General features: G+C 36.1%; 1 pseudogene; it reads right to left on the bottom strand.

Annotated features, from left to right (window-relative positions):
• Positions 1–6,928: 6,928 nt before the first annotated feature.
• Positions 6,929–7,997, bottom strand: LOC102819378 (annotated as a pseudogene).
• Positions 7,998–13,449: the final 5,452 nt, after the last annotated feature.

Raw genomic sequence — 13,449 nt, forward strand, 5'->3', positions numbered from 1 at the left:
AAAAATGTGCTTTATAAAGCATAGAAATTAATGCTACTTAGAGTGCATGAGAATTCCATTAAGAGAACATTGTAATAATTAACAGTTCAACAAGATTTAACAAATTGGCAATGCTAATTTTGATAGTAAGATCAATACCTAAAACATTCAAGTTAATATTTATCAATTTGAAATATAAATCCACACACTATTTTATATCAAGTGATAGAACAGCAGCTTTAGAACAACAACAAAAAAACCCTCAATATATTCCATGTGTTAATTCATACATATGTCATTATATCCTCACAACTATCTTAGGAGGCAGTAGGTATTCTATAGCATATATAATAAATGGATGGTAACATTAGTATTTAAAATGGCCTTCAATAACATGGAAAATTCTGCATTTAAACTAGCTTTTTTAATAGCAAATTCTTTAGCTACTTTTATAGTAGCTAAAATTTATAGTAATTTAATTCAAACAAAATGTTGATTAAATTATACGTGAGTATTTACAATTAAAGAAAATAGTGACTAAATTATAAGTAAACTGACTTAAAATATTAAATAGTGCAATGTTTTGAAGACTCTATCTTGTAATTTATAAAAATTATAAGATGAGTAAATTATTTTAATTGTGCTTTTGTAGTACCTTTATAAAAAATTACTTAACAATTAATTTAACTGCAATATGAAAGGGAAAAATAGTAGTCAACAAATCTTGCAGAAGATGACCAATTTTGAGATTTTACAGTCAAGTTATCAAAACATACTAAACAACTGTGCAATTAAGAGAGTGTGATTAATTATTTCTGTATTACAAAAAAAGAGTGAAAGCAATGGATTTAATGAATAAGTATACAGAAACTGATGGATGCATTTGTGGACATAACATTGTTAAGTAAAGGTAAAACAAAACACATGGGAAGTTGCTGTTGTTAAGTGACATCGAGTTGGTTCTGACTCATATCAACCCTGTATAAGGTTTCCAAGGAATGGCTGGTGAGTTTGAACTGCCAACCTATGGTTCAAACTGACCTTGAAGTCCAGTACTTATCCTATGGAGACACATTAAGAGTTTGAATAAATGACACACAGATTTATGGCAAGGTGAATGAATGGAAAGATATGGTGCAGAGACTCTATACAGCAAAGACACAGGAGACCAAGTGAAACAAATACAGATGATTATCCTGAACTCTGAAGTTCAGAGGACAAAATAGAGGAATGAATTGAATACTGGCTGGAAAAAGCAGATGGAAGGGATGGCAAGAGAGGAGGCAAGAACTGTCATAAATTGGTGAACTGCCAGCTGGTCTAACTTAACACAGATGTCTTGAATTTTTGCAAGCAGCATTAGAACTGAACAGTGACCGGACAGCACAGATACACACTGGTGGCTATTTTCTCTTGTTTCACACATGCAACTGTTGACTAGAGGCCAGGCCAGCAACTCCACTCATCTTCCACCAGTAAAGTCCTTACTTTGCCAAAAGATGGAGCAGTGCTATTATAAGCTGCACCATTGGGAGTCAGGTGCCAGGTACATCACTTCTGCACATAAAGATGGGTGACCTCTGCCTCTTCAGACCCATAGAATATTCAGAGTTTGTTCCTGGACAACCCTGACTAGCAGGATCTTTCATACAACTGCCCTATGAATGAGGAACAAAGACCCTGAACTAATTTCATCATTATAAGCCTGCAGAAGCTACTTTCAGATTGGGTACCCTGAATAAGAAAACACACAGGCCTACAGGAAGCCCATCTAGGGTTAGAAACATCACCCCCTTTCATTTTGCTTCCAACTTTGTGAGCTCCTTGGCAGGCAGGAGCCTCTCATACACGTACACATATAGTTTTCCCCTCTCTGGCTATAGCCTCTGATCTGTTTCCATTTCTTTAATTTTCTTTCCCTTTCACTCTCCATCTCATTCTGTTTCACCTCCCTTGTTTTTATACTTTCTCCCACAGCTTATCTTGCTTCTTCTTTTCTTGTTTCTCATTTTCCCTTCTCCTTCTTTTGCCTTGTTTTTCTTCACTATTCTCTTGCATCTTTCTCTTTTCTTCTTACATTTCCCTAGTTTTGTTTAGTGTTTTTTTTCTTTTGTTTAATTTAGTTTGCTTTATAATTTTCCATTCCATATTCTTTCTCTTATTAGTTATTATATTCTTTATTTTGTTGCTATCTATCTCTATCTCCTTATTTTTTATATTTTCCACTGTTTTGTTGTTTGATTTTTTTGTGTGTGTGTGTATACATACATCTTGTCCCACCAATGGAAGGCCATAACTATGTCCATACAGGATAGCCAAAGCCATAACCTCTGCAGTTCCACCTACTGGGAGTCACCATCAGCACCTATACTGCCTTAAATGGAGTTGCACAAACAGTGAATGGAAAACTACATACAAATTGTGTTTTATGATCACAGTTGGCAGGTGGGGAATGACTAAGAACATAACAACTTAAAATTATCAATTAGATTCAAATATAATGACAGCAGGATGTCTTAAAGATAGCAGACAATTACAGCTTGCACAAAGAAAAAAGTCATAGTGGCTTAAACAAAAGACCCAGATGCAGAACCACAAAATGTTTCTGAGGAAGAAAATGTATTGGAATTACCTGATAACAAATTCAAAAGAATGATAATTAGGTATCTTCAATGGATTGAGATAAAGACTAAGAAAGTTGCAGCTGAAAACAAAGAGAACATAGAAATAACCTAAGAAGAATTCATAAAACACTAACAGAAAAAATAGATAAAATTAATGAATATTTGAAAATAACACATAACTTGCAAATAGAAATCCAGAAGACTAATACTAAATTTTGAGAAACAGGTTAGGCTGAACTAGTGAGCTTGAAGATGAATCTCTGAATACTGGTCTGCGAGAAGAACAAGAAGAAGAAAGCAGCAAAACTTGCAAAGAAGGCCTAAAATTTCCATGAAGACGATAATTTAAGGTAATAAAAATTCCAAAACAGAAAGAAAAAAAAAAAAAAATAGAGAAAATTGTTCAAGAGTTATTGGAAAATAATGTCTCTAACATTGTTAAGGTGTCTTGGTGTGATGTTGCAGGTTAATTCACTGGATTGCAAGGTTGCTTTAAGATGCAAGGTCAGCCATTCAAGCTCACCAGCTGCTCCTCAGAATCCTTATACAGGGTCACTATGGGTCAGAACTAACTGGATAGAACTTAACAACAACATCAAGAAAGATAAAATATGAATTAAAGAAGCTTCACAAACCCCAAATAGGATAGATTACAAAATAGAATCATCAAGACATATGGTCAAACTTTCTAAAACCCACACTAAGAAAGACTCTTCAGAGCAGCTCATGAAAAAATGAGTTATCTACAGAGGAGAAACAAAAAACTAAAGCCTAATTTATCAGCAGAAACTATGCAGGAAAGAAGACAATGAAATGACATACAACAAACTTAAAAAAAAAAGAAGAATCATTGACCCAGCAAAAATATTATGGTGAAATTAGGACATTTTGATATAAAGAGAAATTAAAGGAATTTGTAATAACCATACCAACTTTACAAAAATTACTAAGCAAAATTATTATTTGGACAGGAATCCAAAAAACAGCAGACAACAACATGCAATTAACACACATAACAATACTACCCCAAAGTATCTGGAGTAAAATAAACCTGCTGTTAAATGCTGTCATATTGGTTCCAACTCATAACAACTCTGTATAGGATTTCCAAGGAATGACTGGTGAGTTCAAACCATGAACTTTTCAGTTCAAACCAACCTTGTGGTCCAGGGCTTATTCTAAAACTATACATGACTTAAAATAGGGATTCAGAGATATAAATTTATAATAAAGACAGGTACAAAACCTAAACAGTGTAGTTACAACATTTCCAAATGCAAAGGAAGTCAAATATATTTCAGAATAAAACAGACTGTTTTAAACTGCAGAGAAAATTAATCAATTGCAGGGTAACCTTAAAGAAAATTAATAACCTATTCAAAATGTGAAAAGAGGAAAATCATGAAGATTTATTGTTAGATCAAATTTATAAAGGTCAACAAAAGTGTTTTCACTCTTAACGAACAAATAACGTGGATGCTTATCAGAGATCAGTGTTGTTGCAGGAGGAAATGGGAAGTAATTTTCAGGTTAGAGGTTGTTGTTGTTGTTAGGTGCAATCCAGTCAGTATTGACTCATAGCAACCTTATGCACAGCAGAACGAAACACTGCCCGATCCTAGGCCAACCTCACTATTGTTGCCATGCTTGAGCCAATTGACGCTGCCACTTTGCCAATTCACCTTGCTGGGGGTCTTCCTCTTTTTCTCTGACCCTCCAACTTACCAAACATGATATCCTTCTCCAGCTACTGGTCCCTCTTGACAATATGTCCGAAGTATGAGGGACAACATTTGGCCATCCTGGCCTCCAAGGAGCACTCTGGCTGTACTTCTTCCAACACAGATCTGTTGGTTCTTTTGACAGTCCATGGCACTTTCAATATTCTCCTCCAACACCATAACTCAAAAGTATCATTTTTTCTTTGGTCTTCCTTATTCACTGTCCAGATTTTACATGCACATGAGGTGATTGAAAATATCATGGCTTGGGTCAGACACACCTTAGTCCTCAAGCTGACATCTGCTCTTCAACACTTTAAAAAGGTCTTGTGCAGAAGGTTTGCCTAAAGCAATACGTCGTTTGATTTCTTGACTGCTGCTTCTGCGAGTGTTAATAGTTGATCCAAGAGAAATTAAGTCCTTGACAACTTCAATCTTTTCTCCATTGATAAGAATTTAGGTGACAGGAAAGGCGATACACAACAAGAGGGAGATTGTCAGAAGAATGATGAAGGTAGAGAGAGATACTGAGAAGAGGGTGAGTTAAAGGAAGCAGAGAAACAGACACTGTCATATATAGAATCCTGTAATGACATTTATCTATGAATAGATACATAGATAGATATAGACAATGAACAGGTGTGGGAAGCAATATCAACGTTTTTGCTGTTGTTAGGAGTCAGAGAGTTGGTTCTGATTCATAGCAACCATATGCACAACGAAACAAAATATTGCCCATTCCTGTGCCACCCTCTACATTGTTGTTATGCTCAAATCCATTGCTGCTACTACTGTGCCAATCCATCTCATTGGGGGTTTCCTCTTTTTAACTGACAGTCTACTTTACCAAGCATGACGTCCTTCAACAGGGACTGGTTCCTACTGAATAACATGTCCCAAATATGAGAACTGCAGCTGTACTTCTTCCAATACAGTAATGTTTGTTCTTTGATTAATCAACCTTCAATATTTTTCTACACAATCACAATTCAAATACATGGGTTCTTCTATGATCTTTTTTACTTATTGTCCAAATTTCATATGTCTATGAGAATGTCGAAAGCAGTAAGGTTTGAGTCAGGCACACTTTAGTTTTTAAACTAATATTTTTGCTCTTGAATATTTTAAAGAGGTCCTGTGCCTAACGTAATACATCCTTTGATTTCTTGGCTGCTGTTTGCATGAGTGTTGATTATAGATCCAAGAAAAATGAAGTCTTTGAAAACTTCAATCTTTTTTGTGAAGATTTTTGTTTTCATTATATTGAGATGCAATCCATACTGAAAACTGTGATCTTTGATCTTATTAGTGAGTATTTTAAGTCCTCTTGATGTTCAACAAGTAAAGTTGGATCATCTTCATATTTCAGGTGGTTAATGATTCTTCCTCTAATCCTGAGGCCATGTTCTTTTTCATATAATCCAGTTTTTTTTTTTTTTTTTATTGTTTGCTCAGCATATATACTGAATACATATGGTAAAAGCATGCAACATGAACACACATCTTTCCTGATTTTTAAAACATTCAGTATTTTCTTCTTCTCTTCAAATAATTGTCTCTTGGTCTATACACAGCTATCTATCTCATCAGTAAAATTAAAACTTCTGGAATACTCATTCTTTGCAATGTTGTCCATAGCTTGTCATATTCCACAAAGTCAAAAACTTTTCATATTCAATAAAATCAACAAAATACCTTCTTGGTACACTCTGCTTTCAGCCAAAATTTGTCTGATGTCAGCAATGAAATCCCTTGTTCCACATGCTATTATGAATCTGATTTGAATTTCTGGAAGTTCTCTTTCAACACACTGTTGCAGCCATTTTTTAATTAACTTCAGAAAAATATTACCTACATGTTCCATTAATGGTATCTTTCAATAATTCCTGCATCCCATTGGGTTACATCTCTTTGAAATGGGAATAAATATGGATCTCTTCCAAACAATTGGTCAGCTAGCTGTCTTCCAAATTTCTCAACTAAGTTGAGTGAAAACTTCTAGAGCTATGTCAGTTTGTTGAAATATTTCAGTATGTATTCCATCAATTTCTGGAGCCTTGTTTTTCATCAGTGTCTTCAGTGCAGCTTGGACTTTTTCCTTCAGTGCTATCCATTCTTGATAATATACTATCTCTTGAAATGTTTGAATATTGACCATTTATTTGAGGCTCTGGTAGCGTAGTGGTTACGAATAGGGCTGCGAACCTTAAGGTCAGCGGTTCGAAACTACCAGCCGCTCCGCGGGAGAAAGATGAGGCTTTCTACTCCCGTAAGGATTTACACCCTCGGAAACCCTGTATAGGGTCGCTATGGGTCGGAACCGACTCGACGGCACTTAACAACAACAACAACTTTGTTATACCCTCCTCTTTCTTTCTTTCTTTCTTTCTTTCTTTCTTTCTTTCTTTCTTTCTTTCTTTCTTTCTTTCTTTTTCTTTTCTTAACGTGTCAATTTCATTTAATATGCCAGTACTAAAACAACCTAAAGATCTTGGCTGTGATCATACCGGGATGTTTTAATGGGATTGATGCATTATTGGTGGCTGGCATATTCTAGCTTACTATACTAAGAGGGCAGCTCCAGCACCAACTTCCCAGAAAGACTTAATGCTGGAGAGTGTAGCAGAGGTATTTCTTGCTGGATGCGAGCTCTTTGGTGAAGACTCCTTTAGGGGAAAGTTTTTTGGTTTCCTCTATAAGGAGCTCTGGTAGCGTAGTGGTTACGAATTGGGCTGCGAACCTTAACATCAGTGGTTCAAAACTACCAGCTGCTCCGCGGGAAAAAGACGAGGCTTTCTACTCCCGTAAAGATTTACACCCTCGGAAACCCTGTACAGGGTCGCGAGGGGTCGGACCCGACTCAACGGCACTTAACAACAACAACAACAACAATAAGTATGATTAAGGAACTCTGGTAGCGTAGTGGTTACAAATCAGACTGTGAACCTCAGAGTTAGCAGTTCGAAACTACCAGCTGTTCTGCAAGAAAAAGATGAGGCTTTCTGCTCCCATAAAGATTTAGCACCTCGAAAACCCTATATAGGGTTTCTATGAGTTGGAACAACTCCACGACTCATAACAACAACAACAACATAGGGATGGTTGGATGGACCATCACACTGTCTCCATCCTTCTAGTCAACTGGAGTGGAAACCCTGTTTTCTGCTGTTTGTTGGAGAGAGATGATTACCCTGAGAATCTCATCAAAGTTCTTTCCAGTGGTAGCTGGTTAGAGGATAGACAGCTTCAGTTTCTTATTAGGATAAAAAACAAACAGAACTTGAACTCATGGGCATGCCCTTTTCATCTTTATCTACTGGGTCCAACATGCCCAAGATGATAGCAAGGTCCTGATTCTTATCATCAATGATGGGAAAAGGCAGTTGTTTCTGTGAGCTCCTCACCATTGTATGCATCGATATCCTTGCTCCATGCAAGATGATCTTCAACACTGTCTATTGAAAAAGCAATCAACTTAACATTCCTCTTGGCAAATTCTGGTGCCAGCTTTGCAGCTATGCCAAGATCCATGGGGCACACTTGAGTAAAGTCTGAAGTGTGGGAGAAGAGAATGCCCATGAGTCTCCCAGACAGGCAAAGAAACGGATGCAGCTGATGGTGCTAGTGATATGAATTTGGGGGCCTCATCCCCAAGAAGCAGACCTCCAGACATGGCATCAGTGGTGACACTGAGGACAAAGTGGCACAGCTGCAACAACCACTAGTTAGCTGGGGGTCCCTACTTACTCGGCAGTTCATAAGGATACCCACCTTCAGGCCCTACAACGTCTTTTGATGCATTTTTTATCATTCAATATTTTGCCTTAAGAATCCTGCAATATTTAAAGTCAGGGTTTGATTATTTTCTTCAGTTCCTTCAGCTTGAAAAATGCTGAATATGTTCTTCCCATTTCTTCTCAAACTCCAGATATTTGCACATGCCATTATAATATTCTACTTGGTGTTTGTGAGATGCCCTTTGAAATTGTTTAGTTCTTTGACTTCCTTATTTCTTCTATTCGCTTTGGATGTCTACACTGGAATGCAAATTTCTGTCTCCTTCTGATATTCATTTTGGTCTTTTCTTTCTTTCCTGTATTTTTAATGAACATTTGATACCTTCATGTATGATGTTCTTGGTCCTTTGTCTTTGGTCATAGTGTTTAATGCATCAAATCTATTTTTAAGATGGTCTCCAAATTCAGGTGGGATATGTTTAGGCCATATTTTGATACTCATGGACTTAATTCAACTTTTATGTTTCAGACTGAACTTACATATGAACAATTGATGGTCTGTTCTACAGTCCGCAATTGGTCTTATTCTACAGTCTGCAAATGATATGGAGTTTGCCACTGCCTCTTCCAACAGATATAGTCAATTCGATGCCTGTGTATTCCATCTGTTGAGGTCTGTATGTAGAGTCACCTTTTTGTGTTGTTTTAAAAAGTTATTTGTAATGAATAATTAATTGGTCTTGCAAAATTCTATCATGCAATCTCCAGCAACATTTCTGTCATATGGCCATATTTTCCAACTTCTGATCTTTCCTTTTTGTTTCCAATCATTGCATTCCAATTGCCAGTATTTAAAATACTTCTTGATTGTATGTGAACAATTTAAGACTGAAAAAAAAAAAAAAAAAAGATTGTTTTGTGGTTATCATTGTTAAATACCATTGAGTCATTTACAACTCATAGGGATCCTATGAACAACAGAATGAAACACCGCCTTGTCCTGCGCCATGTTCACAAGTTGAGCTCATTATTACTGCCAGTGTGCCAATATATCTCGTTGGAGGAATCTCACACTTTCTTATTGTCCCTTGACTTTACCTAAAATTATGTCCTTCCTCAGGTACTAGTCCTTCCTGATGTATCCAAAGTATGAAAGACAAAGTCTGGCAAACTTTTGTCTTCAAAGGAACATTCTGGTTGTACTTCTTACAAAATAGGTTTGTTTGTTGTTTTTGAGGTCCATGGTTCCTTTAATATTCTTCTCAAAACCCATAACTCAATGTGCATTAATTCTTCTATGATCTTCATTATTCATAGTCTAACTTTCACATGCATCTGAGGCTATTGAAAATACCATGGCTTGGATCAGGCTCACTTCAGTCCTCAAACTGATATCTTTGCTCTTCAACTCTTTAAAGAGGTCTTGTGCAACAGATTAGCCTAATGCAATATGTCATTTGATTTCTTGACTGATACTCCCATGAGTGTTGGTGGATCCAAGAAAATTGCAACATTTGAAAACTTCAATCCTTTCTCTATTTATCATGTTATTTATTGGTCCAGGTGTGAAGATTTTTGTTATCTTTACATTAAGGTGCAATCCATAAAAAATTAAGAATAATTTTAAAATTTCGTTTTCACTGGCTTTAGTGGCTGGGGCATAAACTTGAATAATAATGACATTAATTCACCTTCCTTGTAGGAGTATGAGGAATATCCTATCACAGACAGCATGGTACATCAAAATAGAGCTTTGAAACATTATTTTTGAAGATGAATATGATGTAATTCCTCTTCAACGTGTCATGCCTAGAATTGTAAACCATATAATTAACTGTTTAATAATGGCTACTACCAATCCATTTCAGTTCACTAATGCCTAGAGTATCAACCTTTATGCATTCCATTTCATTATTGACATCTTCCAATTTTGCTACATTCATACTTCGTACTTTCCATGTTTTCATTATTCATGGCTGTTTGTAGCTGTTTCTCCTCATTTTGAGTTGTGTCCCTTAAGCAAATAAAGGTCCCAAAGTTTTATTCCATTTGTGTCATCACAGTCTACTCTACGTTAAGTAATTAGGTCTTCCATATTCATATTCAGAATGCCTTCGAACTTGAGGAGCTCATCTTCTGGCACTATGGCAATTTCTGGTGTTATTCATAATGTTTTCATCTTCTACTACTCTATCTAACAATGTTCCACTGTGATTCATAAGGTTTTCAGTAACTAAACATTTAGAAGTAATCCACTTTTATTTCTCCTAATCTTTCTTGGAATCCTGGTGTGGCATTGTAGGATAAGCAGTCCATCATGAGATCGGTTGAACTGCAAGGTTGGCAGTTTAAACTCACCAGCCACTCCTTAGAAACCATATAAAGGTTCACTATGAGTTGGAATTGACTCAACAGCATTTAGTAACAACAGTCTTCCTTAGTCTGGAAGCTCAACTGAAACCTGTCCACTCTTGGTGACCTTGCTGGTATTTTAAATACTGGTGGCATTGTAGGATAAGCACTGAACTGTGAACCACAAGTTCAGCAGTTCAAACCCAACACTGGGTTATCTCAACCGCACTTAACAAAATAGCTTCCAGCAGCACAGCACCATGCAAGCCACTATTGCACACAGATCAATGAGTGTAGAAGTATGGGAGTAGAACCACAAAGATATGAAGTTTCACAGAGGATATTTGCAGATGGGTATTTACCTTTGCTGAAAACATATCTATGAGTGTGGTAGAAAACTCTAGTGTAGTAAATTACCCTATGTCTGTTCTGGCCATAGTCTTTAACTACCACCAAATAACATTCCTGCCCTGTTGGTCTGGGTAACAGAAGGTAGGAGAAGATACTGATAGGATGATATAATTCTGTTGTGGATGTTAGCAGAGTTAATAATAATTGTAAAAACTTGGAACTCTAGCATGGGTATAAAATGAACCCTATGAGAAGCAGGAAGGGGAAGTGTCACTACCATCAAAGAAGAGCCAGGAGTGGAGAACATCTTCTGGACCTTTAGATCCCTGTGCATTCAACCTAAGAGGTATATGTTGTTGTAGTTAAGTGCCATTCAGTCAGTTCTGACTGATAGCAATCCTGTATATGATTTCTGAGAGGCAACTGGTGAATTCAAAGCACCCACATTGGGATTCAACTTGATTTGCTGTTCAGTGCATATATATCCTACAGTGCCACACTAGGACTACTTGGATGTATACTGTTGTTCTTAAGTGCTCTCAAATCAGTTCCAACACATAGTGACCTTCTATAGGGTTTCTGCAGAGTGGCTGGTGAGTTTGAGCTACCAACCTTGCAGTACAAACCACTCTTGTGAGTGAGTGCTTATCCTACAGTGCTATATCAGAACAAAACACTAGTGATGCATGCACATCATAAAATAATCAAGCATGAAATCAAAAGGGCAAGATTTAGTGAAGGATAAAATTCAGAAGTGTAGGAAAGCAGGAGAAATGGAAGCAAGAATCATAGGATGGAGATGGATAAGAAATGTTATGTTGTTAGGGTGTTAAGTGCTGACAATTGGCTTCAACACATAGGCACCCTTATAGGGACTCAAGTTTAGCCTTGCAGTCCAGTGCATTATCCTGCAGTGCCATACAAGGATTCCTAAGTACATATAAGATGGAAAAAACAAAAAAAACATGGATGACTTATTATACACTGACTTTGTTTTTGTTAAGTCTTGTCAAGTCAGATCTGACCCATAGAGATCCTCTACAGTGTTTCCAAGTAGTGGCTACTAGGTTTGAGCCACCGATCATGCAGTTCAAACTAACATTGCTACAGCACCTCACCAGAGGTACTATTGCACACTGTATGATAATAAACCAATCAATCAAATTTATTGTAGCTTTAAATGGAAATGCATCAAGATAACTTTGGAAATTATATTTGTTATTGTGACAGTAAAATATTTCTTAAGCAATTAATATTAAAAACATGTAAAATTGAATAAATTAGGGAGAGCATTAAAGTTAAGAACACTTGACTAAACACAGCATTGAGAAAAATTGAAAGAAATAAAGAGCAATAGAAAGAAATAGAAGACAGATAATGAACAAGAGACAGAAAGCTAGAAAATAGAATATATTTGCAATACAAAATTGATATGATTTAATATCTAAAATATAAAAATGATTTCCAAATGAGTAATTTTATAGATAACCATTTAAAAAGTTATAGGCAAAAGATTTTAATATGTACTTAAAATACAGCAAACCAAATAATCTAGATAGTTAATATATGTTGGTTTTCAGTAAAGTATAAATTATTGGGAACTGATCTAAAAAAGGAGATTTTGGGGTGCTATGGTAAAAGCACTCAGCTGCTAACCAAAAATTCAGTGTTTTGAACACACAAGCCATTATGTAGGAAAAAGATTTGGCAGTCTTCTATAAAGATTTACAGCTTTTATACATTACAGGACATGTATACTTTTATGGACCAGTCGCTGAAGAAAGATGTAATGTTTGGTAAGGTAGAGGGTCAGAGTAAAAGAGGAAGATGCCCAGCAAGATGGGTTAGCAAACTGGCAACATTAATGGGATTAAGTGTGGCAAAAATAGTGAGGTTGGTCCAGGACCAGGCAGTGTTTTGTTCTGTTGTGCACAGGGTCGCTATGAGTCAGTACCGACTCGATGGCACCTAACAACAACAAATACTGTTCTGTAGAGTAACTATGAGTCGGAATCAACCTGATGATAGCTATAGGTTTTTTTTTTGTTGTTTTTTTTTGGGGGGTGGGGTGGGGAGTGTTCCTATATTAATAAACAAGAAGTAAAAATGTAAGAATTTCTTTCCACATTTCTACTAACAACCTTGATGTTCTGAAAACCATTCTTATGTCCTTTATAATGATCTCAAATGGTTTGGCTTATTTATCTTATGTTATGCTCCTTATTTTTACAATTGATATTTTAGTGTTCTAGGTCATTTGTGATCACTATTATTTTAATGAAATTATAACATTAAAAGTTTCAATAAGTATCAGTATTTCCTATGCTACATTCAAATACGACATCATGCCAATGATATCCATGATTGGACATCTCAGGTTTAAACAGATAAATTCTACTTATGTTTCAGTTGGACCATATATCTTAATTTAATGAAAGATTAATGATCCATTGGAAATATAATGTCAGGAAACTCTTTAGACCAATGATGTTCCAATTTTGCAATATAATTCTCTTAAGGAACTGAATAACACTGTCAGACTCTTTTTGCTAACTACCACATCATTTTAAAATTTACCTAGGAAATGATTAATGTTCAACCATTTCAAGAGATACCATATGAACAAGAGCCAATGATACTCAGAGAGGAAGTCCAAAGTGCATTGAAAGAAGTGGCAAAGAACAA

This window comes from Chrysochloris asiatica, unplaced genomic scaffold (genome assembly GCF_000296735.1).
Source record: "Chrysochloris asiatica unplaced genomic scaffold, ChrAsi1.0 scaffold00523, whole genome shotgun sequence".
NCBI classification, from domain to species: Eukaryota; Metazoa; Chordata; class Mammalia; order Afrosoricida; family Chrysochloridae; genus Chrysochloris; species Chrysochloris asiatica.